This window comes from Antechinus flavipes, chromosome 2 (assembly GCF_016432865.1).
Source record: "Antechinus flavipes isolate AdamAnt ecotype Samford, QLD, Australia chromosome 2, AdamAnt_v2, whole genome shotgun sequence".
Taxonomy (NCBI): Eukaryota; Metazoa; Chordata; class Mammalia; order Dasyuromorphia; family Dasyuridae; genus Antechinus; species Antechinus flavipes.
In genome coordinates, this window is record NC_067399.1 from 73,017,821 (window position 1) to 73,045,242 (window position 27,422).

A 27,422-nucleotide genomic window follows, 5' to 3' on the forward strand; every position below is an offset into this window, starting at 1 on the left:
GATTAAAATCCTCTCATTGCATTTCCCAGAGTCTGTATGAGCTGAGCTGAACACCCTTTTCACACCAGTGAGACCGACTTTTCTTGAATGTTTTCCAATCTACCTTGAACTGGCCAGTAATTTCATTTTGTCAGATTCTGTTCAGAAGCTTGGTTTCACAAGATTCTTGAGGGAAATTGGGAGAGCTTCCTGCCTTTACTCTGCCATCTTGGTTTCACTTCTCAATCCAATACATTTTTTTTAAGATTATCTATTCTAAATCTATTTTCTAGATAATTTTTTTCTTCTAATAAGATATTTCACAAACTTTCCCCACTTTTTCTTCTTTTTGTTTTATTTTTTTTGATATTTCCAAAAATACTTTGCTTCCATTTCCTCAATTCTAATTTTTAAGGAATCTTTTTCTTCAATAAGCTTTTGTACTTCCTTTAACCTTTGGGCAATTATACTTTTTAAGTAGTTTTTTTTTTTTTTTTTTTTCTTTTTGTTTGTTTTGGTTGACCCATTTTTCCTGGTTTTCTTTCATCACTCTTATTTCTCTTCCCAATTTTTCCTCAACTTCTCTTTTGGCATTTTCAAAATCCTTTCTGAGCTACTGCATGCCCAATTCATATTTTTCTTGGAAGCTTTGATGGAGGAGCTCTGACTTTGTTATTTTCTGAATGTGTCCGTTTCATCTTCTTTGTCACCATAGTAACTTCATATGATTATTTTTGTTTGTTTTGTTTGTTTGTTTGTTGATTGCTCATTTTCCCAGCCTATTGCTTGGCTTTTAACTCTTTATTAAAGCAGGATTTTCTTTCCAGAATGGAGAATGCAATGTCCCAAGTTTCAGGGAATTTGTAAAACTGTTTTCAGAGATACATGGAGGGACTTGTAAATATTCATTTCTTCCAGGGTGCTATTCTGTAAGGAGAGATGTGTTTAGAACTCTCATAATCTGTACTCTAGACTGTAAGTGACTGCCAACATTCTTTTTTGCCCTGGCACTGTGAGGAAGGTCCTTGCTTTACTGTGGCTATCATCTCTGGTTTGCTAAGAGTCCTCCTTGCCCTAGAGCTAACATCTGAACCTGTGATTTGGATCCTTGTATGGGCAAAGCAACAGAACTGTGTCTCAGTGCTAGCAAAGAGACTCCTCTAACCTTCTGTCCAGTTGCTCAGCCCTCTTACAATCTGTAGTTTGAGAGCTCTGGAAGCAGAACTACTGCTGCTGGTTTAGTGTTTCCTAAAACCTACTCCTAATTTGTCAGTGCCAGGGCTGCGCTGGCACAGTCTGCACTGGACTGTGGTCCACTTTCACCCAGATGCTACAAACATTTCCTGCTGACCTTCTAACTTGTTTTTGGTGTCTGTGGGCTGAGATGTTCAGAAATTGTCACAGTTGCCACTGTTTAAATCACCCTAGGACCTGCTCTTGGATTGCTGGGGTCTGGTTAGCACTGGCACAGCTTGTGCTGATCAGTGCTTTACTCTCTCCTGGGTGCCAGAGACCTTTCCTGCCAAGCTTCTAAGTTGTCTAGGGCTGGATTTTTTTTTAACTTCATCTTTTGTGTATTCTTCTGTCCCAGAACTGTTTTATGACATTTTAAAACATATATTTGGAGGTGTTTGGGGAGGACTCAGGCAAATTGATGTTTTTTTTCCCCATCATTTTGGCTCAGCAATAAGTCCTAGAATTTCTAACCACTGCATCTAAGCATTTGAATTCTGTTTTCCAAATTATCCTCAATGTATATGTGTATGTGTGTAATTATGGGATTTAAAAGTAAACTCCTTGCATACAGAAAGTATTATGATGTTTCATTTCGGATCATAGACTCCTACACCTATGATAGATAGAACATATCTAATAGAATTTCCATATTTTATATGTGCAAGGTCATTGGCCTTTTTGAATATGTCACAGCAAGGAAATCTCAGAGGCTGGATTGTCTTGCTCCTATTTATTTAAATAAATCATATCTTTCTTTCAATACTGCTCATGTAAAGCAGTATCTGAATATTGTGTGTAGAGAAGATATGTGAGGGGAAATGTATAAGAAAAGATGAGTTCAGTGATTTTTTTTCCTTATATTTTCTTATCTATTCTTTATTTTTCTTATGCCCCAGTCTTCTAACAAATAGTTTCTGAGAACTATTAAGGCAATTGAGAAAAGCAAACTATTTAACGGTTGATCTTAAAAACACCAAATTCCAATTTTGGGGTAGAGAATAATACCTTTACACTGAGTCTAGTGTAATATAGGACATATATACTTTAATTATAGTATTTATCTGTCATATCATCAGTATTTCTGTCTTCTGGTTCACACTATAAGCTATATCTCTCCTCCTCCTGTATGGTTTTTGTCCACATTATTCTATAAATCCTTCCTACTGAATTTACCTAGGACAAAGGAGTCCTTGCTCTGTATATAGATTCCAGGGATATCTTTGAAATTTTTATTTGTTATTCCTCCTTTGTATCACCTAATCAAGCAACCACTTCTTTTAGTCATATAATTCTTTCTAAATGTCTTTTGTGGTGCCTTTGAGTAGCCAAACATTTGTGATTAGTAAAACTTCTATGTAATTTTCCAAAGTTAAGTCAGCTCAATTTCCTCATCTTATTTAATTTTGGGTTCATGTTATTGTGCATCAATATTGCCTATTCTTTTATACTCCCTAATTCATTCATTTGTATTTCATTATAAGAGCTATAAAAACAAACGTGTATTTCACTTTGTTTTTCCAATGTGAATGACAACTAAATTTTTTGAATGCTTATGTATATCATTAATTAGAAATTTCCAGGAGTCAAGGAAATTAGAACAATGGTTAACACAAATAGGAACATCTTTAGAACTTGAACTTTAGAATTATTTTTAAATAAAACTAATTAGAGATTGGTAAGCTTCTATCAAGACCTTGTATAGAATATCCTCCATAGCAATTGTGAACAACTTTGGTGAACATAATTAATGAAACAAAAAAAATTATTAACTCTTCCCATTCATCTCTATTGTACCATGGGCCATGTCAATCTTGTTTTATGCTTTAGATAAGTTTCCAGGGAGATTTGGTCACATTTTGATGTCACACCAATGATAGATGGGCCAATATGACTATAGAAATTTTAAGCTTAAGATTCAGCCATATATGACAGTAATGGAAGCAAAGGATTTTAGAGTAAGAAAGTATGTAATTTTACAGGAGCAGAAACTGAGGTCAAGTGAGGGAAATGACCTACAAGATTTAATTGTTTTTGAGGGATGCACTGCTAGTTCATTTAATGGTGTGGAAAATTGTAGAAACACATAACTGGGCCACTTAGAAGCTTCATCTTCATTCTTTGTAGGACAAGAGATTCTTTGTGTAAACTCTTACCAAGAAAAGGCAAAGAAATTTAATTTGAGTCACCAGGGAAAAAGGCATGTACACGGAAGGGTAGAGAGATACTTTCCATTCTTTTATTCTTGATAAAATCAAGGATCTTGTATTGTTCTCTTAGTTCATACAAGAAGAATTAATTGAGAGTAATTAGATGACTTGTTTAAGGTCATATAGGTATTAAGTAACAAGAGCAGAATTAGAAGCCACATTCTTTGATTCCAGCATCAGACTTCTACCCATCTACCAAATTGCTTCCTGTTCACTTACTAAAATAATAAGAAGAATCAAAATAAAATATAAATGGATCCTGGTGGCTGCAAATTGACTAAGAGAACAAAAATTGACATTTTGTACTGTATTTTTATAAAATATTTCCTTACAATATTTTTTTATGCTCCCGCTATTTTATGGGAGCTGTCAGGAGTTTGACTCCTCTAACTTTTTATACTTTTCATAGCATCTATCCCTAATCCTTATCTCTCATAAAACCCACAAGATCTCTAAATATTACAAGTCTTGAGAGGCACTAGGGAAAGGAAAAAAAAAGCCTTGGACACTGTGGAGGCAATGGGCTGGGACTTGTACCTTGTCTTCTCCCTTTAAGCAGTGGAGGCCATTTTCATCAGTGAATAGCAGTGTTATAGAAGGAGCAGAATTGCAGCACGGGACCCTCAACGGGAGCTCAAGGAATTAAGTAGAGCTTTTAGTGTCTTATTTAATACAGAAAATAAATTATAACTGCAGCAAAGATCAGATGCTAAAATTACATTTTCAGGTTGTTTTATAAACACTTGTTTAGTTGCTTATTGAGCAACCTAGTAGAACTGAAAGTAAATAATGCCATAGGAGTAAAACAGAAGCTCATAGACTTTTAAAAGGCCTAATTAGGAATCCCCATAGAACAGTGTCCTCCAAAAAATATTTCCTTATCTAAAACAAATCCACTACAAGGCGCAGTCTGATGGGATTTGGGGAGAATATGAAATTGATCACATCTTGTTTGTGAGAAAGAATGTAACCTTAAATCCTGATCCTAATGAGATTAAAAACTATTATGTGACCAAAAAAGAATTAAAAGAACTCTTGGAAAAAGCAGCTAATGGTGAAAGTAAGATTGCACTGTTTCAAAATCATTGCAGAGACTTTTTTTAAAGAGTGAGATAACTTGAATAGATTTGTTGAGCCTGAGAAAATTCATAGAATGTAAAAAGGGTCAAGAAAACTCCACGTTAAAGTTGTTTTAAAATTACCTCATTTTCTTTTATGAAGACCATTATGGAAGATATGCTATTTGAATATGTAGAAAGATCATTGACGAGGTGACTATGAATGGTATATCTTAGGTGTATACCTGGCCAAAAGGTATGTGAATGTGTGTGTGTGTGTGTGTGTGTGTGTGTGTGTACATATATATAATATATATGAATTTTTTTTTAATTTAAAAATAAAACCACATATACCTGCAGACACATTCAACATTTAGCTAAAGTAAATTCTTTTAAAATGTGCCTAAAAAACCTATTTCTGGCAAATTTGCACAAATTAAGTTTTAATACAATTGAGACAGATTTTTTCAGTATTTAAATTTCTATTATGATTCAGATAAAAATATTTGCCTAAAGGAATGATATATTTACTTCTAAATATTAATTACTTTTTTATCTGCTTGATTATTTTGAACATGCTGAAATAACTGTATATGTTCAGTATAACTGTACTGAACTAATATAGAAGATTTTGAGGACAATGGTGATATCTTAAAGATTTGGTTTCTTTATCTCTATTCTGGGTTAAATATATATATATATATATTTAAGGGATTTTAAATTCTGGAAGTGGGCTTTTAAAAGAAAAGGAAATAAAAGTAGTTTTAAGTTTTATAAGTACTCTGTATAAATACTTGAATTCAGATAGCACTATTCTAAGGAGAAGTAACAGATCAAAACTTTTTTTTAAAAAAACAGTTTTTCAACTAGGCAGATTTTTCATAGCAAAATTTTAAAAACTAAAGTGATTGTAACTATCTGTGAAGTAGTAATGTGAATCAAAAAACATAAAGAGAAGGACTTGATTGTAGAAGAAAACAATTAAAGCCTCACATCTTTTTTAAGATTGTATGTAGCAAGATGAACCAGCCTGACCCAAGTAAATGTAGGTTGTTGAACTAATAAGATGTGCAGTATTAAATTTTACCTTCTGATTTGCTTGCATATCATTGAAAATCTTGGAGGATTTTGTCAGTTATAAAAGTTATAGTTTAACCAAAGATGAAGAGAAAATTTAATATTTGTTTCTTAAACCTATGATACACAGAGAAAATGGGGGTAGAGGAGGGAAATCATATGTCCTTAAATTTTAACATCTATTTATTTATAGTTTTTAAATGATTATATTGAACTTTTTGTCCTGCTAATCTGTATATGGCATAACTTATGATAGACTTATTTTACTAAACAAAGTATAAATAAAATCAATAAAAGAATTTTCACATTCTTTAAAAAAAAAAGAAAAATAACAAGAAGAAAGCATTTGGCATTATCTAGTTAAATCACTTATCATTTACTATAGGCAAAGGCCTGGTTTGGAATTCCAGCTGTACTACTTACTGTCTCTGACTTTGAGCAAGTCAATCCCTCTTTCTGACTTATAGTTTCTTTACCTCTAGTATGTGTTTGCTGCATTTTATCATCTCCAAATCTTATGCATTGTGTTTCAAATGAACTATCCATCTCAGGCAATCTATTATTTTTCTTATTCCACATCTTCTCCAGAGAAACATTAACATACTCTATTTCATAATTGTATTTCAACTGCAGAGTAAAACAATTTTATAATGAATAAGATCTTTCAGAAAAAAAGGACTTTTGACTTTTTGTGTTAGATTTTTTATTAATTAATTAAAAACTTAATACAACATAGAAAAAGAAAAAAAATTACCATATACACAACAAAGCATAAGAAAGGATTGAGACATAAAGCAATAAATTTCCACTTCAAGAAAACCTATATAATAAACTTATATAATAACCTATATACTATAAATTGTGTTCAGAGCTGTCAATCTTTTCTGAATTTTGACACTCCAAATCAAGATTTGGACACTTATCTCTGTGATCTTAGGAAAGTCAAAATCTCATAGATCCTCTGAAAGACTTTTATGTGTAAAATTCTAGTAAAAATTATGTCATATTGCCTTCCTGATAGAAATATAAGATGAGGGAAAGAAGAAAAAGAAAAAGAAGTGGAGGATGAGAAGGAGCAAGAAAATGAAAAGAAGAAGGAAAATAGGACAACAAAAAATTAACAAGAGGAAAACGGGTGGGAGAAGGAGGAAAAGAAACAGAAGGAAGAAGAGGAGGAAGAAGAGGAGGAATAAGAGAAGGAAAAAGAGAAAGAAGAGAAAAAGGAGGAAAAGAAACAAGAGTAGGAAATGGAGGAATAGGAAGAAGAAAAGCTAAAAGAAGAAAAACATTTCTTAGCTGAAATTATGCAATCTAATTAAGCTTGGAATCATTTGAATTCCTAGTCATTCTTTGTGACTACTGTGTGGAACTGTTTACTATTCTGTAAAAATAAAATAAATATTCTGAGTCAGATTCCTATCTTATGTAGCTCAGGAAAACATTTTATAAGATACATGTACATTTCAAACATAGTCTACTTTTAGTAAATAAAAGAGAAATACTTAAAAGTCTAGGAGGAACATTTAAATTGTTTAACACTAGACAACTAGCAAGAATGAGTCCTTTACCAGTGTCCAACTAAAATATACCATTTTAATTATCAAATCTTATCCAATACATGAATATAAACCAGATTAATAATCTGCAGAGCACGGTTAGGAGCTGTCCCCAGGAATCTAGAAAATGTAATAACAGGTAACAAAATTAATGGTGTGTGTGTGTGTGTGTGTGTGTGTGTGTGCATGTGCATATGTGTGTTTTGGCTTTGTTTTTTCCAAGGATAAATCACTACTGATGATGAATTTTATAGAACAGAGATGAGTGGAATCTTGTTCAGAAATGTGAGAGGCTGCACCCAAATTTGATAATGACTCTACAGAAGGAAGGCATGCTTAATTATATACATGCAGTGCCTGGAGCCTTTACATCCAGACCTCTCAGCACTGGCTCTCTTCACCCAGAACTACACAGTTGGAACATAGGAGCAAGGAAAAATACCTGGAGATTAAAAGTTGAAACAAACTCTGTGCCCCAATTATCAAAATTCTGTACTATTTGAAGTACAATTCAGCATAATATGAGTAGGAACAGGGTAGGAAGTGAGCTTTATAGTGAGAATTCTGTGCCAGCAGCCACCCCTGGGATGAGTAATAGGCCAGAAAAAGATTGAGCTGCTTTCTGTAAAACAGGAACATCAAAGTGCTAACCAGCTTTAAGGAGGGTCCCTCAAAGAGGAATAGTGCATCAGTGAAGGTGACTTGAATATGATCCATAGTAACTACACAAATTGATGACCATCTGTTTTTGAGACAACAGTTCACCCAATAGCAAGCAGCAATTTGGGGGTCCTTGCTAGAATCTCTCTTTTATTTTTACTACTGTGAGAATTCAAAAGAAATTCAGTTAGAAACATCTGAGATAAGATTAGACTATTCCCTATTTCTTCTAAAAATGTTCTGTCTTTCAAGAAAATGTGTATATGTATATGTATATGTATAATTTATTGACTGGATGTGGAAGTTTCACTTGTGGAATTAAGTATACTCAATAAAATGTATTTTAGTGTCCATCAAGAGCAAGAAGACTCATATTTTTTTTTAGATTTTTTTTTTTCTTTATTTTTCTGGTTGATATAGATTCCTTTTCCCCCCAGCACAACTTAGTCTATCTCTATCTTTATACTTACAGAAGTCATTGCAATATATTTCATTGATATAACTTCAGATGCTCAGAAAAAAAAAACAGATTTCTAATCTCTCACATTAGGATTGCATAGTTGAGATGTTTTTAGTGACATCTACAAAGAAATAACTTTTATAGTCCATCATTTCCAATAGGTGCACATCAATACATTTTAAACTGTTGTTTAGAACAGCAATTTGTCTCTTGATAGAGGCTATGCATGCCAAAGTATCCATTTTCCTTATGGCACACATACCATCTACCTCCCATTTAAAATTAAGAAGATTTAGGTATGACTTTCTTGGGATATAGCATTATTTGAATAGAAGAATTGTAAATTGTTGAATATAAAAACCTTTAAAAATGGGATGTTTGAGAAAATACTACCTAATCTGTCTTGAAATGATTGGGTATAAATGAAAACTCCATTTTATTTAAGACTGAATCTTGGGAAAACTATACCCATTTAGGAGACGCAAATTGGATGCATTAGATACAGTATACTAATCTATGTTTTTTTTTTTTTTTTTTTTTTTTTTTTTCCTGACTGAGTCCAGATTTTGACCATTACTTCATCTTTCTTTCATTCAGTCCCTTCATTGGAATGACAAATGCAAAACTAGGTATTTATAACCAAGGTAGCTATTTGAAAGGCACATTAATTAGAAAGTTGAAATATGATTTAGAATTTTAAGTGACATAATTATAAGATGTTTGGAAAGACCGTACCATACAATACAGTGAATATGCAGAATTTTATTAGGATCTTCAAGGCTTTGCTTTCTAAAAACCACAATGATGTTTGTGGGTCTAAGGATACTGGATCTTTTTATATATAAAGCTTTTTATTTTCAAAACATATGCAAAGATAATTTTCATCATTAACCCTTGAAAAACCTTGTGTTGTAAATTATTTTTCTCTCTCCCTTCCCTACACTTCCCCTTCCTCAGATGGCAAATAATCCAATATATGTTAAAAATGTTCAGTTCTTCTATACACATTTCCAAGACTATCATGCTATAGACACACACAAACACACACACACACACACACACACAAAATCAAAAAGGAAAAAAAAAAAAACCATAAGAATGAAAGTAAAATTCAAGTCAACAACAACAAAAAAGTAGAAATACTATGTTGTGATCCATACTCAGTCCACACAATCTTTTCTCTAAGTGCAGATGCTTCTCTCCATCACACCATTGCAAGTGGCCTGAATTACCTTGCTGTTGAAAAGAGTCTATCAGAATCAATCATCATATAATCTTCCTCTTGTGTACAATGTTCTCCTGGCTCTATTTACCTCACTTAGTATCAGTGAACATAAGTCTCTCCAGGTCTCTCTGATATCAGCCTGCTGATCATTTCTTATAGAACAATAATATTCCTTAACATTTCTATGCTCTGACTTATTCAGTCATTCCCCAGCTGACGGGCATCCATTCAGTTACCAGTTCCTTGCCACTATAAAAAGGTCTGCTACAAACATTTTTGCACATGTGGGTCTTTTCCCCTCATTTATGAGCTCTTTAGGATAAAGGCCCAGGAGAGACACTGAGGAATCAAAGGGTATGCACATTTTGATAGGCCTTGGGCATAGTTCCATATTGCGCTCCAGAATGATTGGATCAGTTCACAACTCCACTAACAATGTGTTAGTGTCTCAGTTTTCCCACATCTCCTCCAATATTCATTATTAACATTTCCATCATCTTAAACAATCTGAGTAATGTGTAGTGGTATCTAAGAGTTGTCTTAATTAGCATTTCTCTGATCAATAGTGATTTACAGCACTTTTTCATATGACTAGAAATGTTTTTAATTTCTTCACCAGAAAAGTTTCTGTTCATATCTTTTTCTTTTTACCTTTACTCTGTATGTCTCTCTCTGTGTCAAATGGGCTTCTTGTAAACAACGTATTGTAGGATTGTTTTTTAATTCACTCTGCTATTTATGTCTGTTTTATGGGAGAGTTCATCCCATTCACATTCACAGTTATGATTATCTAGCTCAGCATTTCCTTGAATCCTATTTTCTCCTCTTTTGTACTCTCTTTCCACCTTATCCTTCCTTACTAGTGTTTTGTTTTTTGACCCATCCCACCCACTACCTTATTTTTTTATCACACCTCCATCCCTCTCTTATCTTTTTTTTTCCTAGTGTTTCTGACCTTCCTTCTATCCAGCCCCTCTTTTTTCTTTCTTCTTTCTCCTCCTACTTCTACATAAGGTGAGAAAAAAATTTATACCCAACTAAAATGATTAAGTTATTCCCTCTTTGAGCCAAAACTGATGAGATCAAACTTCAGACAATACTGACAACCCTCCCTTCTTTTCCTCTATTGGTCTTTTTTTGCCTCTTCATGTGATCTAATTTGTCTCATTATACCTTTCCTTTTCTCTTCTTCCTGTACCTACCTTTTTCCACACACTAATATGGATTTTTTAATATCCTCACATCAGAGTCTATTTATAACCAACCACACTATCTGTCCATGTGATGCCCCGTTCTATCTTCTCCAGTAATCAATACATTTCTCAAGAGTTACTGATATCTAGGGATGTGAATAGTTTAACCATTAAATTATATATATATGTGTGTGTGTGTGTGTGTTTATGTGTGTATATATGTGTATGTATATATTTCTCCTGTTTACTTTTCTATACTTCTCTTGATTCCTGTGTTTCAAGATTACATTTTCTTTTTAGTTTTTTTTTTTTTTAATAGAAATGATTGAAAATCTCTTACATCATTAAAGATTCAAAATATCCTGAAAGATAATGCTCAGTATTATTGGGTAGTTAATTCTTAGTTGTAATCTTAGGTCCTTTTCCTTCCATAATGTGGTATTCCAGGCCCACTGGTCCTTTGTCATAGAAGCTGTCAGATGCTAGGTAATCATCACTCTTGATTCTTGATATTTGAATTGCTTTTGTATAGCATCTTGCAGTATTTTTCCCTTGAAATTGTAGTTTCGGAGTTAAAATGTTCTTTGGGGTTTTCCTTGTAGGATCTCTTTCTGAAGGTGATTGGCAATTTTTTAAATGAATATTTTCCCTCTGTTTCAAGAATAAGGGGCACAGTTTTTCTTGAAGAATGAAAAATAGGCTCTTTTTTTTTTTTTTTTTTTTTTTTTTTTTTTTTTTTTTTTTTTAGGTCTAGCCTTCAGGTAGACCAATAATTTTTAAATTATTTCTTCTGGATCTTATTTCCACATCAATTGTTATCCCAATAAGATATTTTAAATTTTCTTCCATTTTTTTCAGTCTGTTTCATTTATTCGATTGATTCCTGATGTGTAAAGTACTTTACTTTCATTTGCTCTGTTCTAGTTTTTAATGTGTAATTTTCTTCAGTTAAGCTTTTGTATCTCTTTTTCCACTTGATTAATTCTACTTTTCTTCTTTTTTTTTTTTTTTTTCCCTGAGGCAATTGGTTTTAACTGACTTGCAATTGGGGTTAACTTGGGGTCATACAATTAGTTAAGTGGTCTGAGACCAAATTTGAACTCAGATCTTCCTGACTTCAGGGGTGGTACTCTATCCACTCCTTAATTCCACTTTTCTAAAAGTTATATTCTTCAGTGGGATATTTTTGCATTTGGTCAAATTTATTTTTTAAGGATTTACCTTACATTTCAAGCTGTTTCTTTTCTCTTATATAGTTCTTATTTCTTTTCTCATTTTTTTCTTCATCTCTTATTTGCTTTTCAAGTCTTTTATGAGCATTTCCAAGAAGCCTCTGTGAGCTGGAGATCAATTCATATCTTTGAAATTTTCTCTGTGGACATTTCCTCCTTGTCTGAGTTGGTGTTTTGGTCTTTCCTGTCATCATAGTAGTTTTCTATGATCATGCTTCTTTTTTGGTATTTCTTCTTTTTAACTTTTATGGCCAAGCTTTGCTCCTGGGATAAGAGGGATGCTGCCCTAAGCTTCATGTGCAGCTCTTATCATTGACTTGGAACACAGGGGACCTTTGTGGTTGTAGAAGATATCTTTAATTGCTCTTTCCAAGAAACAGCTTGATTTACCAGAATTTGTCTTCTGAATGGGACCAGAGGCTGCCCCACTGGTCTGCTCTTCTGAATCAGGACCTGCTGATCTGCTGTGATTAAGACCCTCACCAGTTTTCCCAGACTCCATTTGAGCTGGGCTGAACACCCCTTTCACCTCAATGAAATTGGCTTTTCTTGAAATTTTTCATACATATCTTGATTTGGCAAGTGGTTTCATTCTACCAGACTATGTTCAGAGGCTTGCTTTCATGTGGTTTTTGAGGGAAACTGAGAGAGCTTGAGCAGCTTCAAAGCTTCATTTCACCATTTTCAAAATATAACAATAATATGAAATCTGTAAAACAGATTAAGAAGACAAAAACCATAAGAATAATTGCATTATCTGTAAATTGTGACCAAAAAATGAATCTTGACACAATAATGTAACCAAATAATCAAATAAAATTGTCCTGGAGTGATAGAACATGAGGGAAAAATAGAAATAGACAAAATCCAGTGTCATCAGTTATTTGGTCCTTTGTGGAAAACTATAGGAATATTGCTAAATTTCAAAGCCCCAAGACTGAAGAAAAAGATTTGGAAGAAACAAACAAAAAATAATTCAAATATGCTGGAACAACATTTTGAATTGCATGTTATTTATTAGTAGCCACAGCAAAAGACTGAATATTCTGGAATATTTTTTACAGGGAATCACAGAAACTTGTCCTGTGGCCAAATTTATCATATGTACCAAAATTATCTATAATATTGAATGAATAAAAAATGTAAATTCAACCAACTTGCAGAATTTCAGGACTTTGTCTCAACTAAATCTGAACTTAATGGAAAATTTAACATCTAAAAACCAAAATCAGAGAATTCAACATGGAGATATAGTTTATGTTTTTTGCATAGAAATGTATTTCATATATTAACATTGACATCAGTAAAAAGATAGTTCTAAAGAAAGTTTGGGATAGAGTTGAATATGATCTGAATATAAAAAGCAAAACTATCTAGGAAAAGGCAAAAATAGTAATTATATTATACAAAAGAAGTGCAGGGGAATGACTGAAAGAAAGACATTGATGGGGAGGAAGACTCATAGTTTTGAAAATCTACTCATAGAATGAATGAGTTAAATTGGTAACAGTACATTATCTATCTATCTATATAGATATATTTATCTACATTTACATATTTCTATATAGATATGTTTAAATTTATAGCTATAAATATCTAAACATCTTTATGTATATATGTATGCATCTATTTATCTATAGCATGAAAGGTTTAGTCCCCTCTAAAGTCTATAAAGAAATAAAGGGGGAGGAAATGGGACAAAGTGGGGTACAGAAGAATATGTAGATCTATGGTAGTGGGACAAGGTGTGTAGATTAATGGGAAAAAGATAAAGAGAAGAGACAAAGGGTGAGGTAGAACATAATACAGAGATCTGGGAGTGGGTGGAGGTTAAGTAATAGCAAGGCAAGTTATGGAGCGTAATTGAAATAGAAAAGTTAGCAGGGATATGAAATGAGAGCACAAACATTACAATAAGAATTAGGAGTAGAATGTACTAGAACAAAGTAAATAAAGTCAAATTTAAAGATTTGATGAAGAGATAAATCTATATAATATGTCAATCATATTAATAGTTTTAGAAGCGTGTTTACATATGGGTAAATGTGTATGTGTATACACATGTATGCATGTAGGCTTATGTAAGCATATATATACATATATATATATATATATATATATATATATATATGTACACTGTGTGTTTATATCCATCAATATTATTATGTGTGTAAATATGTATGCACATATATTTATATCTATATCAATATGCCTATCTATATCTATAATTATATCTATATATCTATCTGTATTCTACTTATATTCTATATATATTTAGTTATATTTAAGTTAATTTTTTTAAAGGCAGTATATGGAAAAACATTAAGGAAGCCCAACACAGAATCTTGTGGCTTACTAATAATTAGGGGTCATTGTAGTGTTCTCTTCTTTTCTAAAAAATATGATCGTTCTCTGGGAGCAGGTTTCTTGGGGAGGTTTTCTGGAGGCAGCCTTAGTTTCAGTTCCAAGTAATAATCACCTCAAATACAGCCAGGAATTAAAATCCAATCTTTTATTGTCTCTTCCAAGATAGCTCAGTTAGTTTTCTAAGAGGCCTATCTCCCTCCTTGGTTCTAAGAGCTCTTGCAGCCTGTCTGCCAGCTTCAGCCTCCAGCTTTTCCAAATCCCCAGTTCTGCCCGACTGCAGTCTCTAGCTTCTCAATCTCCTCCACTGACTTCTCACTTTAGTCTCTTCAAGTCTCTTGACTGAGCTCTAAGATCTTCTTATATATGATCTTTTAAAAATGTAAACCCAAAGGTTGACTCCTCCTCTGAGAGAGTGGGATTGTGGGTTTCTGACTTGTGAATCTCCCCACCTGTGAACTAATTAGTGTGAGCTAATGTGTGAACTCTCAAAGGTGTAAACTTAAGCATTGTTTCTGTCAATTCTAGTGACTTAACCCCTTGTAAGGATTGACAATAATGTGTGAACCAATTACATAAGCATTGTTTCTATCAACTCTAGTGACAACCCCTTCTAAGGATTCTAACAGGTCATGATATGGAAAACGAACTAGCTAAGGACACTAAGAAGTCATACAGGGAGAAGAGTGAACAGGAGAGAGTATATCACAAAAACTGAGCGAGTATCTAATAGGAACAGATTATCAGTGGCAAATGCAGCAAACTTTTCCATGAATGAATTAAAGAATGACAGTGCAATAAACATTTATCAAGTACTTATTATGTAAAACATGTATACATGCATATCTATGCATATGTACATTTGCATATATGCCTATATCCACATACACAGATGTATATGTGTATATGTAATATACATCTGTGTGTGTGTATGTGTGTGTGTGTGTTGTAACTTGAAGGAATGCCAGAGGATACTGAGTGCAAGGACATAATTAAAATGATGATGGAACTGAAGCTAAGTAGAGTTGTTGGCAAATAAGGAGAGAAGAGTTCTAATCTCCTGACCTCCAATCAGGGAGGATGAGATAATTTAGGATACTGTTGAGAAGTGAGTATCAAAGCTGAGATACACTACAGAATTATGAATTTCCTGATCATGAATTTATCTAGTGATGAATTTTTACTGAGTGAGCATGCTAAAGATGATAGAGGTAAAATCAAGCAGAACAGCTGGTGTGAAATGAATGAATGAAACATCTGTTAAGCATTTACAATGTGTAAAGTAGGGCTGCTAGGTTGTATAGTGGAGTAGAATGCTATTCTGTAGGTCAAAAAGACTCATCTGCCTGAATTCAAATCTAGACTAAGGTACTTTCTAGTTACTTGAGCTTGGGTAAGTCACTGGATATTGTTTACCTCGGCTTCCTTATTTGTAAAATGAGCTGGAAAAGAAAATGACAACCATTCCAGTTTCTTTTCCAAGAAAATCCCAAATGCGTTATGAGTCGTCAGACACAACTCAACAATAACAACATGTGTAAAGAACTTTACTAATTGAGAATATGACTAGTAAGGTAAGCAGTCCTTATTCTTAAGGAATTCACATTCTACAGGTAGGAAAAACAATAATAGAATGGTCCAGTGGCAAGTAAGCTGGAAAGGTCCCATAGTTTTTAGGGTACATTGGCAAAATTAATGATGTTTCTTCTTTACTATTACTTATAAAATAATATCTTTTTCTTTACAATTTCAAGAACTAGTGACAAGAACCTTTCTAGGTCTTCAATAGAAGTGGTTGACAGACTTGTAAGAACATTTTGTTTGTCTCCACAAAAGGGTTGCTTTACAGAAAGGTAGTAACTGTGAGCTGGAAGCTGGAAGGTCAGATTAGTTCCCTGGAGGCCTCAGAATCAGCTGGAGTAGGATAAGCAAAAGTCCTTGGTCTTTAGGGGGAGAAGTGAAGAGGATGGAAAAAACTGCCACAAGCTCTCCACAACCTCCTTTCTCTTCATCCACCTACAAAGTGACTCTGCCTCCACCCACCAGAATTGTCATTTCTTATACAACACATCAAGACTTGCACAAAGAGTGGGCGGGGGCCATTCTTTCTCCAAGCTTATATATTAATAGAGCATGGTCCAATTACTATTTAGCCTCATGTGCTTGGGACCTCAGTGCATCAACTCAAGCCTCAGCCCATTACATCTCCCGCTTTCTTTTGTTTTAGAGCACAGGTGAACACTCCATCCCCTAATCCAGATTTTACTTGCGGTATTGATGAGAAAGGTGGGTCTTTTCTCTGTGGTTATTTCTCCCATAAGGGCTGGGTTAGAAGCAGTTCTGGTAGTAGAGGAATAATGATATTCACAAGGATCCTGGTTGAGTGGAAGGGACAGCAAGGTGACACAGTGACACAGACCTTGGAGTCAAGAGGACCTCAGTTCAAATCTGACCTCAGAATTTTGATACTTACTTGTGATCTTTAACCCTTATTGCCTCAACCAATGATGATAAGCAAAATTATGATGGTTTTTCAACTTCCTAAGCATATTGTGCCTGTCTTCCCCTCAGGATGATTTGATACTTCAGCTATTTCTGTGTCATATTGAATAAAAATATCTAATCTCCTGTTCCCTCTAATCAGAATTCAGACATTCACTCTTCTTACCTGGTCTCTGACTGGTGAACTTGAGCCAGACACAAGGGGCCACATTCTAACTCTCTTCATGCAATATCACCTATTGCCATAATCTCCTTTTTTTCTACCTTAAACAAAGACTTCAATACTTAAGACCCTAGGCTTTTGTTGGTGAGTTTCCTTCATATGTAATTTTGGTCTCAGTACCAACGCAATTTTTTTTTTACCCATTTCCATGGAAGCTATTAAATTAGACCAAAAACAAAGTAAAACAACAACAAAACAATGTAAATAACAAGAGGAGAAAAGTCATAAAATTATATTCTGACTCCATATACAAAAGTATTTAATCATCCATAGACTACTTCATTTTTGGAAGGACATATAGATAAATTGTAATCCTAAGCAAAGAATTTGGGATATGACTGGCACACCTTTGTTGCCTCTATCTCCCAGAAAGGACTGTGCCTCACTGTTCTTTTCTTCCATTTTTTTCAGTTGTTATTCCTCTTGGCTATAAAAGCTGTCATCTGCTACTTCCCTCCTAACTTTCTGCTTTTTTTTTCTATCACAGTAATTTCCTTTTTGAACTGCATCTTCCAGTTAATCAGGATCCATGCACTTTGATGGCATTTAGGAAACTATCAGCTCATTCCCCCTACTTCACTTATTCCCCCTTAATAGAAAGTCTCACAAACTGCCTTGGAGTTATAGCAAGTGAATTTAAAGGAAATAAAATTGTGGGCCAAGAAAAGCCCCTTAACTCATTTTGTGTTAGGTAGATGCTTAGTAGCTCCAGAGGGAAAGGGCAGAACTACTATCCTATAGGTCTAATCCATGGCATATTTTTTTCATTCCTTAAATTTAATAAATAAACAAATGAATGAATGAGTAAATATACACACCTATTTATAAATATATGAAACAAATATTTAAGTGATATGCTTATCTTGAAAGTGGAATTTTATATAAGAAATTGATATATAATATGTACATATTAATAATTTAGAAAAAATACAAATGTGATATATAATTAATTATATTTAGTAAATGTGCTAATATTGTTTCTAATGTTATCATACATTACACATATATGTGCAAATAGATTGTGTACAATATATCATATATACAGTATTACATATGACATATAATGCATGTATATAATATGCTAAATTACAAAGAACTCTACATTATAATCTATTCCACCATTTGATTCCCAAGTCCTATGACATAGTGCAATCATTATACTTCTTAATAGGAGATGAGGTTTCTAATAAATCACAGAGCCAGTATCATTTAAACCCAGATTTTCTAGATTCTAATCAGACATTTCACATCATACTACACTTATCAACATTACTGATAAGTGGATGATTATGTGTGATCTTAAATGGAATTTGTCACAGCTTTATCACTTCTGCCTTTCCTTCACTTTGTTTTCTTTTATAATTCTGGTGAAGTGATTTGACTATTTGAAGATATAGAGATATAGATTTAAATCTTGTCTCTTATACTAATAAAGTCATTTAATTTCACTGAGGTCTCAGTGTCTTTATAAATAACACAGGGACAAAAATATATTTACCAATAGAGAACACTATTTACATTAACTGCTTTACAAGACTTTTATGAGCTGGGGGAAATTATTAATATGAAAATTCTACAGAAATGATAAGTTGTTGTTCCAGATGGATTCTGAATACTTGAATGGCCAAAAAGTACAATTATATTCAATGATAAATGATAAAGTTACAAACTAAGCTTGATTATATATGTTCTGTTATGTGTTCTGTTATAAAGTACACAATAAATTTGGGACACTTTTCTGGTTCTCTTCCAGTATACTATTCCTCAGTCTTCATTGCTGGGTCATCATCTATATTCTGCTCCCAACCATAGGTTGCCTTTGGGTTTTGTTCTTAGACTTTATTTATTTTTTTTTTTTTAATTTCTCTTGGTGAATACATCAGCTCTTATGGATTTAATTATAATCTCTTTTCTGACATTTCTAAATCCATCTTGCTATAATCTCTCTTCAAATCTTTATTTTTACATCTCCAAATCCTTTTCATAAAGTAGAAATATTTAACTCAACTTGTTCAAAATTGTGTTCATTATCTTTCTCCCTAATCGCCACCTCCTCCCCTTCCCCCACCCCCCATCTTTCCTATTATTGGGCAAGGACAATGCCATCCTTTTACACCCTCAGGCTCACAAGCTAGGTGTCATGTTCAAATCATTACTATCTTTTACCCCTTTCATAGCCAATGTATTGTCAAAATCTGTTAATTTTACTTTTGCAATATCTCTCAAATGAATTTGTCTTCTGATTTTGCCATTGCCTGCCACAGTATTTCTTACCTTCTCAGCTGAATTATTGTAATAGCTGGTAGTTCTTCCTGTCTCAAGTCTCTCTCTTCTGAGCCATCTTCCATTCAGCAGCAAAAATAATTTCCTGAAAACACAGTTCCTTATACATAGATCATATTTAATAATTGTTTATTAATTATTATTAATATATTAGTTACTGTTGATTTACTCACTAATATAAAAATGAAAATTGATAGAAATATATATTCATAGTGTTAGACATTGATATTATAATTGAGAATTAGGGGATTATGTAGAATTTATAATTTATATATCCCTTCCTGGAATACTGTTTTGTCTTGGTAATGGAACTTGTGTACTTCAATGAAACCATGATGTATACCTTGCAGGATAATACAACGTGGACAGGTCATAATGGAGAATTTTGACAAAAAGTGGTCACCACAGAATAAAATGACAAATCACTTAAGTATCTTTGGCAATAAAACTTCATGGATAACATACTAAAATAATAAAACCTGTGTTATTGGAAGATGAACCCCTCATGTCAAACATGTCCAACATATTATTGAGGAAGAGTGGAGGACAAGAACAAGTAACTTCAGAAATAATGAAGCATCTGGGCCAAAGCCAAAAGGAAGCTCAATTATGATGTGCCTGGCAATGAAAAGAAAAGACTGGTGCTGGAAAGATCAATATTGTCTAGCTGTCTGGAATGTAAGATCTATAAACCAAACTAAGCAGAATGTGGTCCAACGCGATGAAAAGATTAAACATTGACATCTTGATTGTCAATGAACTTAAATGGATATGAATGGGTGAATTTCATTCAGGTGATTTTTACATATACTACTGTGGGCAAGAATCCCTAAAAAAGAAATGGAGTAACCTTCATAGTCAATGAAAAAATGAGAAAAACAGTATTGGAGTATAAACAGAATGGTATCTTTTTAAATTCAAGGCAAACCATTCAACATCATGGTAATACATGTATATGTTCCAATAACACTTTCCAAAGAGGCCAAAGTTCCTCAATTCTATGAATATCAGTCCATATTAGGGGGGGATAATAAATGGTAAACTGAAAAATTGTAAACTGAGAAATCATCCAGACAATTTTATGTAAGCTTATATAATTTATTTGACTTGCTCCATTTTTGCAGTACCTAATATCTCAGTAGGAGAGTTTGGTACTTCTAAATTCTTAAATAAGATATAACTAGAAATTTCAGAGATTTCTGCTATATACTTGGAAGAAAAACATTAAACAGTAGACCACAAAAGCATTAGAACTGTCCAGAAAACAGATTGAATTATTTTTATGTAAGAAGCCTTAAAAAAAAAAAACCCTCGATAAATACTTTTTAACTATTCATTATATATGGCATTCCATATCTGTCCATCTGTCTATCTACCTATCTGTCCATCCATCTATCTATTTTTCTATCTAGATATGGATATATATATATATGCACACATATTTATACACATGCATACATGTACATATTTATTTTATATCTAATATATGCATATACTATGCACGTATACATATTTACACATACATATAGCCACACAAATATATACATGTGCATGTAATGCACATACACATGCTCACACACATAAACATGTATATATGTGTGCACACAAGTATATGTATATGTGTGTATGTATGTATGTATGTATTTGTATCTGTGTGTATGTGTTTGCTGTATAGATGAATTAAAAGGCTTCTATAATGCCTACTAATTTTGATATTCTGTTCTTCATAGTATTGTTATTGTTGATATTACTACTGTGGTGGAACTATCACCAGTATAAAACCTGTCATTAAAGACTGAGCTTCTCTTAATATATCCATTCATGACATTGGATGCTAAGAAATGAAGGTGAGAGATTAATCTTCATTGTTTGAAAGTATTCCATTCCTGATAAAATTGTAGATCCTTGATGAACAGGGTGGCTTAGTATTTACATCTTCTGTATATTTAGCTTTTTAATGAGCCTTTCCTATCTCCAGTGATAGAAATAGTTTGTCCCAAGCCATTACTTATCGTCTTTCTATCTTGGTAAGAGTTCTTGGGTCTTATACTCCAATGTGCCAAGAATAAATCCATTTCATGTCACATTGAGACATCATAAGTGGACTTTAAGCTAGGGAAAAATGAATTTATAAAACTTGAGACACATTCAAGAAAAACTAACTGTCTGAAATCAATTCTAAATCTGTAATCTTAATGTATGAAGATAATTTTTGGATTTTCATTATTAAGTCCCAAATTAAACCATTGAATGATGGTGGTAGTTATGCTATTTCTCACATCTTTATAATAAGCAAAACCTCCTTCATTTAAAAATTGACTTGGATGGGACAGCTAGGTGGCACGGTGGATAGAGCACCAGCCCTGAAGTCAGGAAAACCTGAGTTCAAACCTGGATCCAGACACTTAACATTTCCTAGCTATGTGATTCTGGGCAAGTCATTTAACCCCAGTTGTCTCAATTAAAAAAAATGATTTGGATGCAAGGAATAAATATTGCATTTACATTGTGATATTTCCCCTATTATAATATATAAATATATTTCCCTTACCCTGTGTTTTGATTTCTGCTTATTCAATTTACATTCTAATCAAACTGAGCTATGAATTATTATGAAGTCAGCATTCAAATTCCTATCTTCATGCTTTCTGATGGATTGTCCCCTTTTGACTGGAATACATTCTACTATTCCATGTCCATTCCTTTGAATCAATCACTTATTTCAAATCTCAACATATGTGCTACCTCCTAATTGTCTTCCCTGATCTTCCAAGTTGTCATTTGTTTCACTTCTCAAATAACTTTTACATTTCTGAATATAACACATGCTGCAATCTCCCCTATGCAAACCACTTATAGTAGAGTTGAAGAATCTTGAAGTCAAGGAAGAAACATGATCCACCCATACTAGTAGGGCAGACTGTGTTGTTAAATTTATTTATTACAATTTCAATTTAAGTAAGGAGATAGCGTTTACTTCATGAAACAGTCCCTAGTTCACTTTACTTGGCATGTATAACATAGCAAGAGGAATAATATGAAATAAGATTGGAAAGATAGTTTTCAACAAAATAGTGCAGAACTTGAAATGAAATGACCAGCTAGTTATTGGTTTTGTCATTTTCAAATTTAAAAATAACAGGGAAACAATAAAGATTTCAGAGACGCTGAAGAGATAGTCAAACTCATCTGTTAGCCTATTTGATCAGCTATGTGAAAGACAGAATGGGAAAAGGAGAGACTAGATGCAGGTAGAAAATTAAAAAGGCTTTTGCTATAATACAAGCAAAATATGGTGAAGTCTGAACTAGCAGAATAGTAGATAGTTGAAAAAAGATAAGCATGATGGGGCCATAAAGGTATGATTAATAAGACAGTACATAATTGAATATGAGAAGTAAAGAGACTCTAAACTAACCATCTGGTTACTATGGCTACTAGATTTTAAAAGAAGAAAAAAAAAACTAAAAAATTGTGCTATTTACAAACTGATCAGCAGCAGATTGTTCTTGAAAAAAAAATCAAAATTAGAAGTGTTCCAGCAATAATATAAATTTCTTTTGAAAACAATTAACATTAAGAAAATGCTTTAAGGTTTAGAGAATGCTTTACAAGCATTGTCTCCTGTGATCCTCATAACTCCTCTATGAGTTAAATAGTATAAACATGATTATCCCTATTTCAGAAATGAGGAAATGAATGGATGTTTAGAAATTGTTTTCTTATAGTCAAGCAGTTAAGTATAAAAATCTGGATTTTTTACTTTGAATTAAATTAGAACATTGTCTACTAAAATGATATTTGATTTTATTTTTGAACAAAATTTCCCTTAATTTATGCCAGAACTATTATTAAAGGTGATACAATCTATAAAACACTATAACAAGAAGACATAAAAATATAAATCTGATGCTTAAGAAATTAATGAACCAGTAGGGAAAAAAAAGCAATGATCCTTTCCTCCCTTCTTACATTCAATAAACACTTTAAAATCAAATAGTATGTGAAATTCATTGTATTAGGTGCTAAGAGTGACATAAAAGTAATTAAGGAATGGTCCTTGTCTTCAATGAAATTGATGTCTGATAACTAATGAGATTGTTGCAGAAAAATACACATATATTTTAATTATTATTTACTAATATAAATTGGGACAGCTTCCTTTAAGTGACTGATAGTTCTTAGACAAAATTCAGAAATGTTTTATTTCAATATTTTCATCTGCCAATATCAAAAGAAATAATCCACATAGGCTAATTTAAGACATATTAAGTAAGAATATTTATGTATATTTCTAGAGGCAAGGTTCATTCTACTCTATCAAAGCAAATTAAATATATTGCAGGTACTATCAATTAAAATGTCTGGAAATTAATTATAAGAAGCAAACTCATTCAACTAATCAAAGACTGATCTAAATAAATTAGTTCTTAATCACAACTTAAAAAGGAAGAAGGAAAGAAGGCAACTTGGGGAAAATAGAGTGACTTCTGTGGAGAGGTAATACAGTAGAAAAAGAAGATATAAAAACTTCAGCTTGTCTTCTTAAAATGGTTATATGCATGTACACATATAAGTAGGGGTCTACTTCTATATAAAAATACATACATATATTGTTTGTGTGTATGTATAGGACACTCCTTATACTGATATTTTTCTTTACTTTCAATATTAGTTTTAGACTGCAGTTAATTTGCAAATGAGTCCTTGTAGTATAAAAGGCAATCATGGAGTTTTTAAAATAATTATAAAAATAATAAAATAATTATATAACTTGAATCCACTGAGGCCCTAAAGACAATATCTATTGCATTCCCATTAATTTTTAAATGAGAAAATGGGTGATTAGGGGATGGAAAAACACTAATTATAAATGCAATACTTGTACTATAAACAAAGAAACCCTATTTATGGTCATTCCATATTCTGTAGAGCTCACTAGGAAAGGCTTTCTTATTTTATCACTTGACTGGTTTTGTACACTCAGAGCACTGGTGGGTTTATGGAGTAGAGTGTGGAAAAGAGAATCCATAACTTAGTATTTGCTGTTGTTTTTTTTTTTTCTTTTTTTTTTTAATTAAAGCTTTTTATTTACAAAATATATGAATGGATAATTTTTCAACACTGACCCTTACAAAATCTTGTGTTCCAAAAAAAAAAAAAAAAGAGAAAGATAACAAAATGCAAACAACAACATAAAGAGTGAAAAAGCTATGCTGTGGTACACACTCAGTTCCCACAGTCCTGTCTCAGGGTATTGAGGGCTTTCTTCATCACAAGATTATTGGACATGATCTGAATCATTTCATTGTTGGAAAGAGCTACCACGTTCATCAGAATTGATCATTATATAATCTTGTTTATACAACGATCTCCTGGTTTTGCTCATTTCACTCAGCATCAGTTCGTGTAAGTCTCTCTCTCTAAAATCATCCTGCTGATAGTTTCTTATAGAACAATAATATTCGATAACATTCCTCACTTATTCAGCCATTCTCCAACTGATAGGCATCCACTCAGTTTCCAGTTTCTGGCCACTATGAAAAGGACTGCCACATATATGAATATTATAGAATATTATTGTTTGGTAAGAAATGACCAGCAGGATGATTTCAGAAAGGCCTGGAGAGACTTATAGGAACTGATGCTGAGTGAAATGAGCAGGGCCAGGAGATCATTATATACTTCAACAACAATACTATATGATGATCAATTCTGATGGATGGGGCCATCTTCAGCAATGAGATGAACTAAATCAGTTCCAATGGAGCAGTAATGAACCGAACCAGCTACACTCAGCAAAAGAACTCTGGGAGATGATTAAGAACCACTACATTGAATTCCCAGTCCCTATGTTTTTGCCCACCTGCATTTTTGAGTTCCTTTACAGGCTAATTGTGCAATATTTCAGAGTCCAATTCTTTTTGTACAGCAAAATAACAGTTTGGTCATGTATACTTATTGTGTATCTAATTTATGTTTTAATATATTTAACATCTACTGGTCATCCAGCCATCTGGGAGAGGGGGTGAGGGGAAGGAGGGGAAAAATTGGAACAAGAGGTTTGGTAATTGTCAATGCTGTAAAGTTACCTATACATATAACCTGTAAATAAAAGGCTATTAAAAGAAAAAAAAAAAAAAGAAAAGAGCTGCCACAAACAGTTTTGCACATGTGGGTCCCTTTCTCTCCTTTAAGATCACTTTGGGATATAATCCTAGTAGTAACACTGCTGGTTCAAAGGGTGTGCACAGTTTGGTAACTTTTTGAGTACAGTTCTAAATTGCTCTGCAGAATGACTGGATCCGTTCACAGCTTCAAAAACAATATATCAGTGTCCCACTTTTCCCACATCACTGCCAACATTTTTACAAATATTTGGGTCTTTAAATTATTCTTTCCTCATAGAAAGGAACTCGTCTCTTTAGTTTGCTTTATTCTTGAATAAGGTGCCTGAAGATTTTCTGTCTATATAAGCACAGGAATCAGAAGATAGATGATATATAATAGATAGATAAATGATAGATAGTCAGTTATATAGATAGAAATATATACATATATGTAGGTATAGATAGATATTATCTTTAAGGTTTAAAAATGTTTTTCAAATATTATCTACTTTTTCTTATAACTCAAAAAAATAAATGCTATTAATGTTTCAGTTTCATAGAAAAGAAAACTGAGTGACTTACCCAATACTACAGAAGAAGTAAATGTCTGAAGCTGGGTACAGACTCAGTATTATCTGACATCTATTCTATTATATAGTATAATCTATTATGCAGTGTAATCTATTACACAGTTCAATTCTCCCTCTGTGATCTCTACCCCTATTCTGTAACCTGTCTATAGATATAGATAACAGGAAAAAGTTAGGATTTTCAATTAATTTCAATCAACATTTATTAAGCACCTACTATGTTAACTGGATACAAATAGGAAAACACACACACACACACACACACACACACACACACACATATACTTTGTATTTTTTTCAACGGGTCTTAAAGGGTCCATCCATATTACAAAATTTGTCTGAGCTGAAAAATTTTCGAGTGGCAACAGAGCCTGAGAAGGGGACTGTCTGATTTTTGCAACAAAAGGACAAGATTTCTCTTGGTGACTGGAACATTTGGATTTTCATTCTGTTATAGACACTGGATGATTGAATTTCCACATTTTAAAGCCACCTATTGCCTAGCCAGACATTACAAAAACGGAATGGTTTAGATGCACTTTGCTTAATAGGAATATGCCATGTGCCATCAAGGGAAGGGCATTGAAATTAACATTGGCTTGGAATTTAGCTGAAAAAAATATGAAATGACCTCTGAGTTCACTAAACCAATTAGTCAGCTTACTATACATTGGGGAAATTAATTCCTAGAGTAAAAGATTTCATTACATTCATAACTACAAATATTGTTCTTGGATATAAACTCTCAAACTCACTTGACTCTGTGACCTTTTATTTCAGTATGTCTAATAGATTTATAATATTCTGGAATTTTTAGAAATTACTTCTTATTCTTGAACACTTGATAAGTATAAGTCCTAGAAGAACTCAGGATAGGTCAAAACTCTACTTGTTAGTGAATCTATGTAGTTCAATGACAAATGCACTGGCCTTAAAGAGAGGGAAACCTCTGGTTGATCCCCACTTTGGCTGTTTACTGGTTTTTGCTAATTAGTCAATAATTTGGCCTCTCTGAGCCTAATTTCTTCATTTTTAACATAGAGATAAGAATACACACACACACACACACACACACACACACATATATATATATGCTACTGATTTTTTAGTGCACTTGCAAACACAATATAAGATAATATAGAAGCACATTGCAATCATAAAAGACTATAGATACATAAGCAAGCATTCTTGATTCATTTAAAAATATGTCTAGCATTTTAAAAACAGTGGTATAGTTGGAGTCAAGTTTTAGATTCAAATATTGCCTTTGACATTAACTATATACATTTGGATAAATTACCTAAACTCTTTGAGCTCCAAGAAATTTTTAAAACTTTGAGAGAATAAAAAATATGTTAACCTAATAAAATACATTTCTATATTGTATTTATACCTTGTAAATTTTTTAAATTAAATATGAAACCTCTTTGGTAAAATTAATAAGCATTTCAGCCAAGTTTGTTGGTA